Source organism: Spinacia oleracea, chromosome 4 (genome assembly GCF_020520425.1).
Source record: "Spinacia oleracea cultivar Varoflay chromosome 4, BTI_SOV_V1, whole genome shotgun sequence".
Taxonomy (NCBI): Eukaryota; Viridiplantae; Streptophyta; class Magnoliopsida; order Caryophyllales; family Amaranthaceae; genus Spinacia; species Spinacia oleracea.
In genome coordinates, this window is record NC_079490.1 from 456,523 (window position 1) to 467,820 (window position 11,298).

Here is an 11,298-nt window from a genome sequence, read left to right on the forward strand (position 1 = left end):
TTACGTTGTAAACTTTTGTGACAGGTATTATTTATAAATGTATTCCCGGTATTGGGAATGAAGCGTCTAATTTCAAAGACGATCATGTCGGAATTTCCAACTAAAATATTAAAAAACGAATTTTAAAAAAAAAACAAAAAGTCATTTGCAACGCACGTTAGCTCAATGTGCGAGGCAAATGACTTAATTTTTTGGCGCTAAAATTGTCATTTGCGTCGCACATTAAGCTAATGTGCGTGGCAAATGACTTTTTTTTTGGCGCCTAAAAGTAATTTGCATCGCACATTTAGCTAATGTGCGTGGCAAATAACTTTTCAACATGGTGCCAGAAAAGTCATTTGCCACGCACATTAGCTAAATGTGCGATGCAAATGACTCTTATTTGCGTCGCACATTTAGCTAATGTGCGTGGCAAATGACTTTTCAACATGGTGCCTGAAAAGTTATTTGCGTCGCACATTTGCTAATTGTGCGACGCAAATAAGGTTCATTTGCGTCGCACAAATGTGCGACGCAAATGACTTTTAGTCATTTGCGTCGAGAGCTTTTGCCACGCACGATGTGCGACGCAAATATTCTTAAAAGTGCGATGCAAATGACCCTTTTTCCACTAGTGTTATAAGGCCCCGGAATTCCATATATTCTGCAACACGTGTTTTTTCAAAAATCCCTTTAAATTCCATTTAGGAGGCCGAGGAGATGCTTCTACGCACCCAATATGAACCCCCTAGAACCCATGAAGTATGTGGGAAGCGCCCGGACCCCTAACATTTCCCATTTCCTAAAATGTAAAAATTAGCAAAATCGGCCACCTTATGCACACTTTTTGACCAAATTTGGCCGACTTTGTGGATTTTTTTTGGATCTCATCAAATTTTGGGGAATGTTTAATATGATCATATAATAAAGCTTGGTCGGGAAAAAAAACCAACTTAATGGTACCTTAAGGCCCCAGAATGTCATTTATTCTACAACACGCGTTTTTTCGAAGTCCCTTTAAATGCCATTTAGGAGGTCGGGGAGATGCTGCTAAGCACCCAATATGACCCCTGGGGACCGAAAGGGTATGTGGGAAGCGCCCGGACCTCTAACGTTTCAAGTTTCTTAAAATATAAAAATGAACCAAAATCGCTCACCTATAATGCACACTTTTCGACCAAATTTGACCCGTTTTGTGGTTTTTTTTTAGATCTCCTAAAATTTTGGGGAATGTATAATATGGTCATATAATAATGTTTGGTCGGGAAAAAACCAACTTATTGGTCCCTTAAGGCCCCGGAATTCCATTTATTTCACAACGCGCGTTTTTTCGAAGTCTCTTTCAATGCCATTTAGGAGGCCGGGGAGATGCTGCTAAGCACCCAATATGACCCCTGGGGACCGAAAGGGTATGTGGGAAGCGCCCGGACCTCTAACGTTTCAAGTTTCTTAAAATATAAAAATTAACCAAAATCGCTCACCTATAATGAACACTTTTCGACCAAATTTGACCCGTTTTGTGGTTTTTTTTTAGATCTTATCAAATTTTGGATAATGTATAATATGGTCATATAATAAGGTTTGGTCGGGAAAAAACCAACTTATTGGTCCCTTAAGGCCCCGAAATTCCATTTATTTCACAACGCGCGTTTTTTCAAAGTCCCTTTAAATGACATTTAGGAGGCCGGGGAGATGCTGCTAAGCACCCAATATGACCCCTGGGGACCCAAAGGGTATGTGGGAAGCGCCCGGACCTCTAACGTTTCAAGTTTCTTAAAATGTAAAAATTAGCCAAAATCGCCCACCTATAATGCACACTTTTCGACCAAATTTGACCCGTTTTGTGTTTTTTTTTTAGATCTTCTCAAATTTTGGATAATGTATAATATGGTCATATAATAAGGTTTGGTCGGGAAAAAACCAACTTATTGGTCCCTTAAGGCCCCGGAATTCCATTTATTTCACAACGCGCGTTTTTTCGAAGTCCCTTTAAATGCCATTTAGGAGGCCGGGGAGATGCTGCTAAGCACCCAATATGACCCCTGGCAACCCAAAGGGTATGTGGGAAGCGCCCGAACCTCTAACGTTTTAAGTTTCTTAAAATTTAAAAATTAGCCAAAATCACCCACCTATAATGCACACTTTTCGACCAAATTTGACCCGTTTTGTGATTTTTTTTAGATCTCCTCGAATTTTGGAGAATGTATAATATGGTCATATAATAAGGTTTGGTCAGAAAAAAACCAACTAATTGGTCCCTTAAGGCCCCGGAATTCCATTTATTTCACAACGCGCGTTTTTTCGAAGTCCCTTTAAATGCCATTTAGGAGGCCGAGGAGATGCTGCTAAACACCCAATATTACCCCTGGGGACCCAAATGGTATGTGGGAAGCGCCCGGACCTCTAACGTTTCAAGTTTCTTAAAATGTAAAAATTAGCCAAAATCGCCCACCTATAATGCACCCTTTTCGACCAAATTTGACCCGTTTTGTGGTTTTTTTTTAGATCTTCTCAAATTTTGGATAATGTATAATATGGTCATATAATAAGGTTTGGTCGGGAAAAAACCAACTTATTGGTCCCTTAAGGCCCCGGAATTCCATTTATTTCACAACGCGCGTTTTTTCGAAGTCCCTTTAAATGCCATTTAGGAGGCCGGGGAGATGCTGCTAAGCACCAAATATGACCCCTGGGGACCCAAAGGGTATGTGGGAAGCGCCCGAACCTCTAACGTTTCAAGTTTCTTAAAATGTAAAAGTTAGCCAAAATCGCCCACCTATAATGCACACTTTTCGACCAAATTTGACCCGTTTTGTGGTTTTTTTTTTAGATCTCCTCAAATTTTGGGGAATGTATAATATGGTCATATAATAAGGTTTGGTCGGGAAAAAACCAACTTATTGCTCCCTTAAGGCCCCGGAATTCCATTTATTTCACAACGCGCGTTTCTTCGAAGTCCCTTTAAATGCCATTTAGGAGGCCGGGGAAATGTTGCTAAGCACCCAATATGACCCCTGGGACCCATAGGGTATGTGGGAAGTGCCCGGACCTCTAACGTTTCAAGTTTCTTAAAATTTAAAAATTAGCCAAAATCACCCACCTATAATGCACACTTTTCGACCAAATTTGACCCGTTTTGTGGTTTTTTTTTAGATCTCCTCAAATTTTGGGGAATGTATAATATGGTCATATAATAAGGTTTGGTCGGAAAAAAACCAACTAATTGGTCCCTTAAGGCCCCGGAATTCCATTTATTTCACAACGCGCGTTTTTTTAAAGTCCCTTTAAATGCCATTTAGTAGGCCGGGGAGATGCTGCTAAGCACCCAATATGACCCCTGGGGACCCAAAGGGTATGTGGGAAACGCCCGGACCTCTAACATTTCAAGTTTCTTAAAATGTAAAAATTAGCCAAAATCGCCCACCTATAATGCACACTTTTCGACCAAATTTGACCCGTTTTGTGGTTTTTTTTTAGATCTTGTCAAATTTTGGATAATGTATAATATGGTCATATAATAAGGTTTGGTCGGGAAAAAAACAAACTTATTGGTCCCTTAAGGCACCGGAATTCCATTTATTTCACAACGCGCGTTTCTTCGAAGTCCCTTTAAATGCCATTTAGGAGGCCGGGGAAATGTTGCTAAGCACCCAATATGACCCCTGGGACCCAAACGGTATGTGGGAAGTGCCCGGACCTCTAACGTTTCAAGTTTCTTAAAATGTAAAAATTAGCAAAAATCACCCACCTATAATGCACACTTTTCGACCAAATTTGACCCGTTTTGTGGTTTTTTTTTAGATCTCCTCAAATTTTGGGGAATGTATAATATGGTCATATAATAAGGTTTGGTCGGAAAAAAAACCAACTAATTTTCGGGCCAAGGCTAAAAATTATGTCCAAAACCCGCTAATTTTCGGGCCAAGGCTAAAAATCATGTCCAAAACCCGTTAAATTTCGGGCCGGGCTCATGTTGATCAGCTCTAGAATGTTCTAGTTGCTTTGAATGGAAATTGAGTGTTCTTCAATCTGATGAATCTAGGTGTGGGCGTCATTGATGCTGTATCGGACAATCTTGGACAAGATAGAAAGAAACAACTACGACAACTTAACAAAGCGAGCAAGATTAGGGAATGCTGAGAAGCTTATGTTGCTGCCACTAGCTTATGCCAAAGCCACAGGGTGGTAGTACTAGTACCCAAGAACAGAACCAGTAGATTTCACTAATCCACCAATAGAAACACTGAAATACTGAATTATATTCAGTAAATAGAGTGCATTAGTGCTAAATACTGATTATGTTGTTCATAAGAAAATTTTCATGGTCGACTCTTTGATCATGGTAACAACTAGTTGCAAATATGATATATCATAATCAATAAAACAGAGACATACTGAAACTTCTACCAGTGAAAGATGCTGATTTTGACAATTTTAGTGGTTATCAGTACATTTAGCCGCACTCTTTAAAGAATGTAGTTAAATGACAACCAATCAAGATCAAATTATCCAAGTATATTGTATTTGTTAAGAATGTTAACCAAGTATATATCCCTTCTATATCCACTGAGATATGAACAACTATTCCCTAGAGTTGCAGTTGCTGCACCTGAAGCCTACTAATTCATTCATAGTTTTTTCAATGTTTTGACTGTTATTTTTGCTGCAAATATGTTGGAATGTCCAAATTTACCATCTAATTCTACATGTATATGCTTTGGAGTTTGGATAATATAGATTAGGTTTAGTCCCTTTTATGTTACAAATAACGTAATAACCTAGTTTCAGTTGGAACGGTTGGCTGTCTTGCTTGCAAAGTTTCAGTTGTATTGGCAGCTTTCAAACCTGTGTCAATGGGTATGGAAGATAATAATTGATGTATGTTTTCACAGATGTTGGGATAACAAAAAGCATCCAGCTTCGCCACCTATTGTCAGTTGTGTGTAGCTCTAGCTTCTATCCCTGATATTTCATTGCAGGAAACTCATTTAGTAGTTTGTTCAAGTCAAACATTATATAGGACAACAGTTGAACAATAAACCTCTGTTACTTTTCTCTTTATATTAGCTCTAGAACTATAAAGATGTGTTTGCTTATAGCTAAATCAAATTCTTCTGATAAAGTGATGTTCTTTTGCTGTGAATAAATGACAGTTTCTCTGTCCACTTTTATGCAGTTGACATTGATTTTCCTCCATCAAATCCAGAAGTTTGAGGGTTCTGTGGGATTATTAAACAAGATGGGCGTGAACAAGGAGCTTCACAACTCGCTCTCTCGATAAGTTCCTATGAATTTCACAAATGCAGATTGCCAAAGAAAAATAGTATCATAAATAATTGGATTCCTGAAGTATCTCTTTCCATAATTTAGAGTTTAGTCTTTTGCTTAAATTTTAATCATAGGATCATTATGCACCATGCTTCCTGTAACAAGGATTCTGACATCTTCAAGTTTACCAGACTTTCTGGTCCCTTACCTTTGTGTTCACTACTCAACAATGCACAAATGTATGTTCGCCGACATAACACTTCTCTATGTAACTGTACACTGCTTCTGCTAAAGTGTAATACCAAAATGCAAATATCCGTAAACAAGGAACCTGTAAATTCTGCTGAAAATACGATGCAACTCGAGATGAAAGATAGGTTTATACAGGTGACTAACAAATCATTTGAAAACAAGAAGCCACTACAAATGCTGATTGCAGCTAGATCCTTCTAAGCAAAAGGAAAACAGACAACCTTCCAAGAGAAAAATCAAAATTGTAGAATAGCATGAAAGTATGTTTATTGGAGTATCTAAGTTCATCCTATACCATGTTGAATACTGTAACAATTATACATTCCTACAAAACCTTCACAGCGAACACTTCATGTTGAATACTGTCACAATAATACATTCCTACAATTTCCTACTTTGCCCTGCAGAGGATAAGCCACCTTCAGGAATACTAAACCCTCAAATTGCCATTTAGGAGGCCAAGAAGAAACTCCTAAGCACCCCATATGACACCCGGAGACCCATGGGGTATGTGGGAAGCGTCTGGACCTCTAACGTTTCCCGTTTCCTAAAATGTAAAAATTTGCCAAAATCCTCCACCTAATATACACACTTTTTGACCAAATTTGACCCACTTTGTGGATTTTTTTTTTGGATCTCATCAAATTTTGGGAATGTTTAATATGGTCATATAATAAGGCTTGGTCGGGAAAAAACCAACTTATTGGTCCCTTAAGGCCCCGGAATGCCATTTATTCTACAACGCGCGTTTTTTCAAAGTCCATTTAAATGCCATTTAGGAGGCCGAGGAGATGCTGCTAAGCACCCAATATGACCCCTGGTGACCCAAACGGTATGTGGGAAGCGCCCGGACCTCTAACGTTTCAAGTTTCTTAAAATGTAAAAATTAGCCAAAATCGCCCACCTATAATGCACACTTTTCGACCAAATTTGACCCGTTTTGTGGTTTTTTTTTAGATCTCCTCAAATTTTGGGGAATGTTTAATATGGTCATATAATAAGGTTTGGTCGGGAAAAAACCAACTTATTGGTCCCTTAAGGCCCCGGAATTCCATATATTCTGCAACACGTGTTTTTTCCAAAATTCCTTTAAATTCCATTTAGGAGGCCGAGGAGAAGCTTCTAAGCACCCAATATGATCCCCCGAGAACCCATGAAGTATGTGGGAAGCGCACGGACCTCTAACTTTTCAAGTTTCTTAAAATGTAAAAATTAGCCAAAATCGCCCACCTATAATGCACACTTTTCGACCAAATTTGACCCGTTTTGTGGTTTTTTTTTAGATCTCCTAAAATTTTGGGGAATGTATCATATGGTCATATAAAAAGGTTTGGTCGGGAAAAAACCAACTTATTGGTCCCTTAAGGCCCCGGAATTCCATTTATTTCACAACGCGCGTTTTTTCGAAGTCCCTTTAAATGTCATTTAGGAGGCCGGGGAAATGCTGCTAAGCACCCAATATGACCCCTGGGACCCATAGGGTATGTGGGAAGTGCCCGGACCTCTAACGTTTCAAGTTTCTTAAAATTTAAAAATTAGCCAAAATCGCCCACCTATAATGCATACTTTTCGACCAAATTTGACCCGTTTTGTGGTTTTTTTTTTAGATCTCCTCAAATTTTGGGGAATGTATAATATGGTCATATAATAAGGTTTGGTCGGAAAAAAACCAAATTATTGGTCCCTTAAGGCCCCGGAATTCCATTTAATCAACAACGCGCGTTTTTTCGAAGTCTCTTTAAATGCCATTTAGGAGGCCGGGGAGATGCTGATAAGCACCCAATATGACCCCTGGGGACCCATAGGGTATGTGGGAAGTGCCCGGACCTCTAACGTTTCAAGATTCTTAAAATTTAAAAATTAGCCAAAATCGCCCCCCCCAATATGACCCCTGGGGACCCATAGGGTATAATGCACACTTTTCGACCAAATTTGACCCGTTTTGTGGGTGTTTTTTAGATCTTCTCAAATTTTGGGGAATGTTTAATATGATCATATAATAAAGTTTAGTCGCTAAAAAACCAACTTATTGGTCCCTTAAGGCCCCAGAATTCCATTTATTCTACCACACGTGTTTTTTCAAAAATCCTTTTAAATTCCATTTAGGAGGCCGAGGAGATGCTTCTAAGCACCCAATATGACCCCCCGAGAACCCATGAAGTATGTGGGAAGCGCCCGGACCCCTAACATTTTCCGTTTCCTAAAATATAAAAATTAGCAAAATCGCCCACCTTATGCACACTATTTGACCAAATTTGACCGACTTTGTGGATTTTTTTTGGATCTCATCAAATTTTTGGGAATGTTTAATATGGTCATATAATAAAGCTTGGTCGGGAAAAAACCAACTTAATGGGCCCTTAAGGCCCCAGAATGTCATTTATTCTACAACGCGCGTTTTTTCGAAGTCCCTTTAAATGCTATTTAGGAGGCCGGGGAGATGCTGCTAAGCACCCAATATGACCCCTGGGGACCCAAAGGGTATGTAGGAAGCGCCCGGACCTCTAACATTTCAAGTTTCTTAAAATGTAAAAATTAGCCAAAATCGCCCACCTATAATGCACACTTTTCGACCAAATTTGACCCGTTTTGTGGTTTTTTTTTTAGATCTCCTCAAATTTTGGGGAATGTATAATATGGTCATATAATAAGGTTTGGTCGGAAAAAAACCAACTAATTGGTCCCTTAAGGCCCCGGAATTCCATTTATTTCACAACGCGCGTTTTTTCGAAGTCCCTTTAAATGCCATTTAGGAGCCTGGGGAGATGCTGCTAAGCACCCAATATGACCCCTGGGGACCCAAAGGGTATGTGGGAAGCGCCCGAACCTCTAACGTTTCAAGTTTCTTAAAATTTAAAAATTAGCCAAAATCGCCCACCTATATGCACACTTTTCGACCAAATTTGACCCGTTTTGTGATTTTTTTTTTAGATCTCATAAAATTTTGGGGAATGTATAATATGGTCATATAATAAGGTTTGGTCGGGAAAAAACCAACTTATTGGTCCCTTAAGGCCCCGGAATTCCATTTATTCTACAACGCGCGTTTTTTCGAAGTCCCTTTAAATGCCATTTAGGAGGCCGGGGAGATGCTGCTAAGCACCCAATATGACCCCTGGGGACCCAAAGGGTATGTGGGAAGCGCCCGGACCTCTAACATTTCAAATTTCTTAAAATGTAAAAATTAGCCAAAATCGCCCACCTATAATGCACCCTTTTCGACCAAATTTGACCCGTTTTATGGTTTTTTTTAGATCTTCTCAAATTTTGGATAATGTATAATATGGTCATATAATAAGGTTTGGTCGGGAAAAAACCAACTTATTGGTCCCTTAAGGCCCCGGAATTCCATTTAGTTCACAACGCGCGTTTTTTCGAAGTCCCTTTAAATGCCATTTAGGAGGCCGGGGAGATGCTGCTAAGCACCCAATATGACCCCTGGGGACCCAAAGGGTATGTGGGAAGCGCCCGGACCTCTAACGTTTCAAGTTTCTTAAAATGTAAAAATTAGTCAAAATCGCCCACCTATAATGCACACTTTTCGACCAAATTTGACCCGTTTTGTGGTTTTTTTTTTAGATCTCCTCAAATTTTGGGGAATGTATAATATGGTCATATAAAAAGGTTTTGTCGGGAAAAAACCAACTTATTGGTCCCTTAAGGCCCCGGAATTCCATTTATTTCACAACGCGCGTTTTTCGAAGTCTCTTTAAATGCCATTTAGGAGGCCGGGGAGATGCTGCTAAGCACCCAATATGACCCCTGGGGACCCAAAGGGTATGTGGGAAGCGTCCGGACCTCTAACGTTTCAAGTTTCTTAAAATTTAAAAATTAGCCAAAATCACCCATCTATAATGCACACTTTTCGACCAAATTTGACCCGTTTTGTGGTTTTTTTTTAGATCTCCTCAAATTTTGGGGAATGTATAATATGGTCATATAAAAAGGTTTTGTCGGGAAAAAACCAACTTATTGGACCCTTAAGGCCCCGGAATTACATTTATTTCACAACGCGCGTTTTTTCGAAGTCCCTTTAAATGCCATTTAGGAGGCCGGGGAGATGCTGCTAAGCACCCAATATGACCCCTGGGGACCCAAAGGGTATGTGGGAAGCGCCCGGACCTCTAACGTTTCAAGTTTCTTAAAATGTAAAAATTAGCCAAAATCGCCCACCTATAATGCACACTTTTCGACCAAATTTGACCCGTTTTGTGTTTTTTTTTTAGATCTTCTCAAATTTTGGATAATGTATAATATGGTCATATAATAAGGTTTGGTCGGGAAAAAACCAACTTATTGGTCCCTTAAGGCCCCGGAATTCCATTTATTTCACAACGCGCGTTTTTTCGAAGTCCCTTTAAATGCCATTTAGGAGGCCGGGGAGATGCTGCTAAGCACCCAATATGACCCCTGGGGACCCAAAGGGTATGTGGGAAGCGCCCGGACCTCTAACGTTTCAAGTTTCTTAAAATGTAAAAATTAGCCAAAATCGCCCACCTATGCACACTTTTCGACCAAATTTGACCCGTTTTGTGGTTTTTTTTTTAGATCTTCTCAAATTTTCGATAATGTATAATATGGTCATATAATAAGGTTTGGTCGGGAAAAAACCAACTAATTGGTCCCTTAAGGCCCCGGAATTCCATTTATTTCACAACGCGCGTTTTTTCGAAGTCCCTTTAAATGACATTTAGGAGGCCGGGGAGATGCTGCTAAGCACCCAATATGACCCCTGGGGACCCAAAGGGTATGTGGGAAGCGTCCGGACCTCTAACGTTTCAAGTTTCTTAAAATGTAAAAATTAGCCAAAATCGCCCACCTATAATGCACACTTTTCGACCAAATTTGACCCGTTTTGTGGTTTTTTTTTTAGATCTTCTCAAATTTTCGATAATGTATAATATGGTCATATAATAAGGTTTGGTCGGGAAAAAACCAACTTATTGGTCCCTTAAGGCCCCGGAATTCCATTTATTTCACAACGCGCGTTTTTTCGAAGTCCCTTTAAATGCCATTTAGGAGGCCGGGGAGATGCTGCTAAGCACCCAATATGACCCCTGGGGACCCAAAGGGTATGTGGGAAGCGCCCGAACCTCTAACGTTTCAAGTTTCTTAAAATGTAAAAATTAGCCAAAATCGCCCACCTATAATGCACACTTTTCGACCAAATTTGACCCGTTTTATGGTTTTTTTTTTAGATCTCCTCAAATTTTGGGGAATGTATAATATGGTCATATAATAAAGTTTAGTCGCTAAAAAACCAACTTATTGGTCCCTTAAGGCCCCAGAATTCCATTTATTCTACCACACGTGTTTTTTCAAAAATCCTTTTAAATTCCATTTAGGAGGCCGAGGAGATGCTTCTAAGCACCCAATATGACCCCCCGAGAACCCATGAAGTATGTGGGAAGCGCCCGGACCCCTAACATTTTCGGTTTCCTAAAATATAAAAATTAGCAAAATCGCCCACCTTATGCACACTATTTGACCAAATTTGACCGACTTTGTGGATTTTTTTTGGATCTCATCAAATTTTTGGGAATGTTTAATATGGTCATATAATAAAGCTTGGTCGGGAAAAAACCAACTTAATGGGCCCTTAAGGCCCCAGAATGTCATTTATTCTACAACGCGCGTTTTTTCGAAGTCCCTTTAAATGCCATTTAGGAGGCCGGGGAGATGCTGCTAAGCACCCAATATGACCCCTGGGGACCCAAAGGGTATGTAGGAAGCGCCCGGACCTCTAACATTTCAAGTTTCTTAAAATGTAAAAATTAGCCAAAATCGCCCACCTATAAT

General features: G+C 39.7%; 1 long non-coding RNA gene across 1 annotated transcript; it reads left to right on the top strand.

Annotated features, from left to right (window-relative positions):
- The first annotated feature begins 3,877 nt into the window (after positions 1-3,877).
- Positions 3,878-5,573, top strand: LOC130472538 (uncharacterized). The gene is made up of 2 exons (XR_008933072.1): positions 3,878-4,164; positions 5,156-5,573. It is a non-coding gene; the product is annotated as an uncharacterized lncRNA (long non-coding RNA).
- Positions 5,574-11,298: the final 5,725 nt, after the last annotated feature.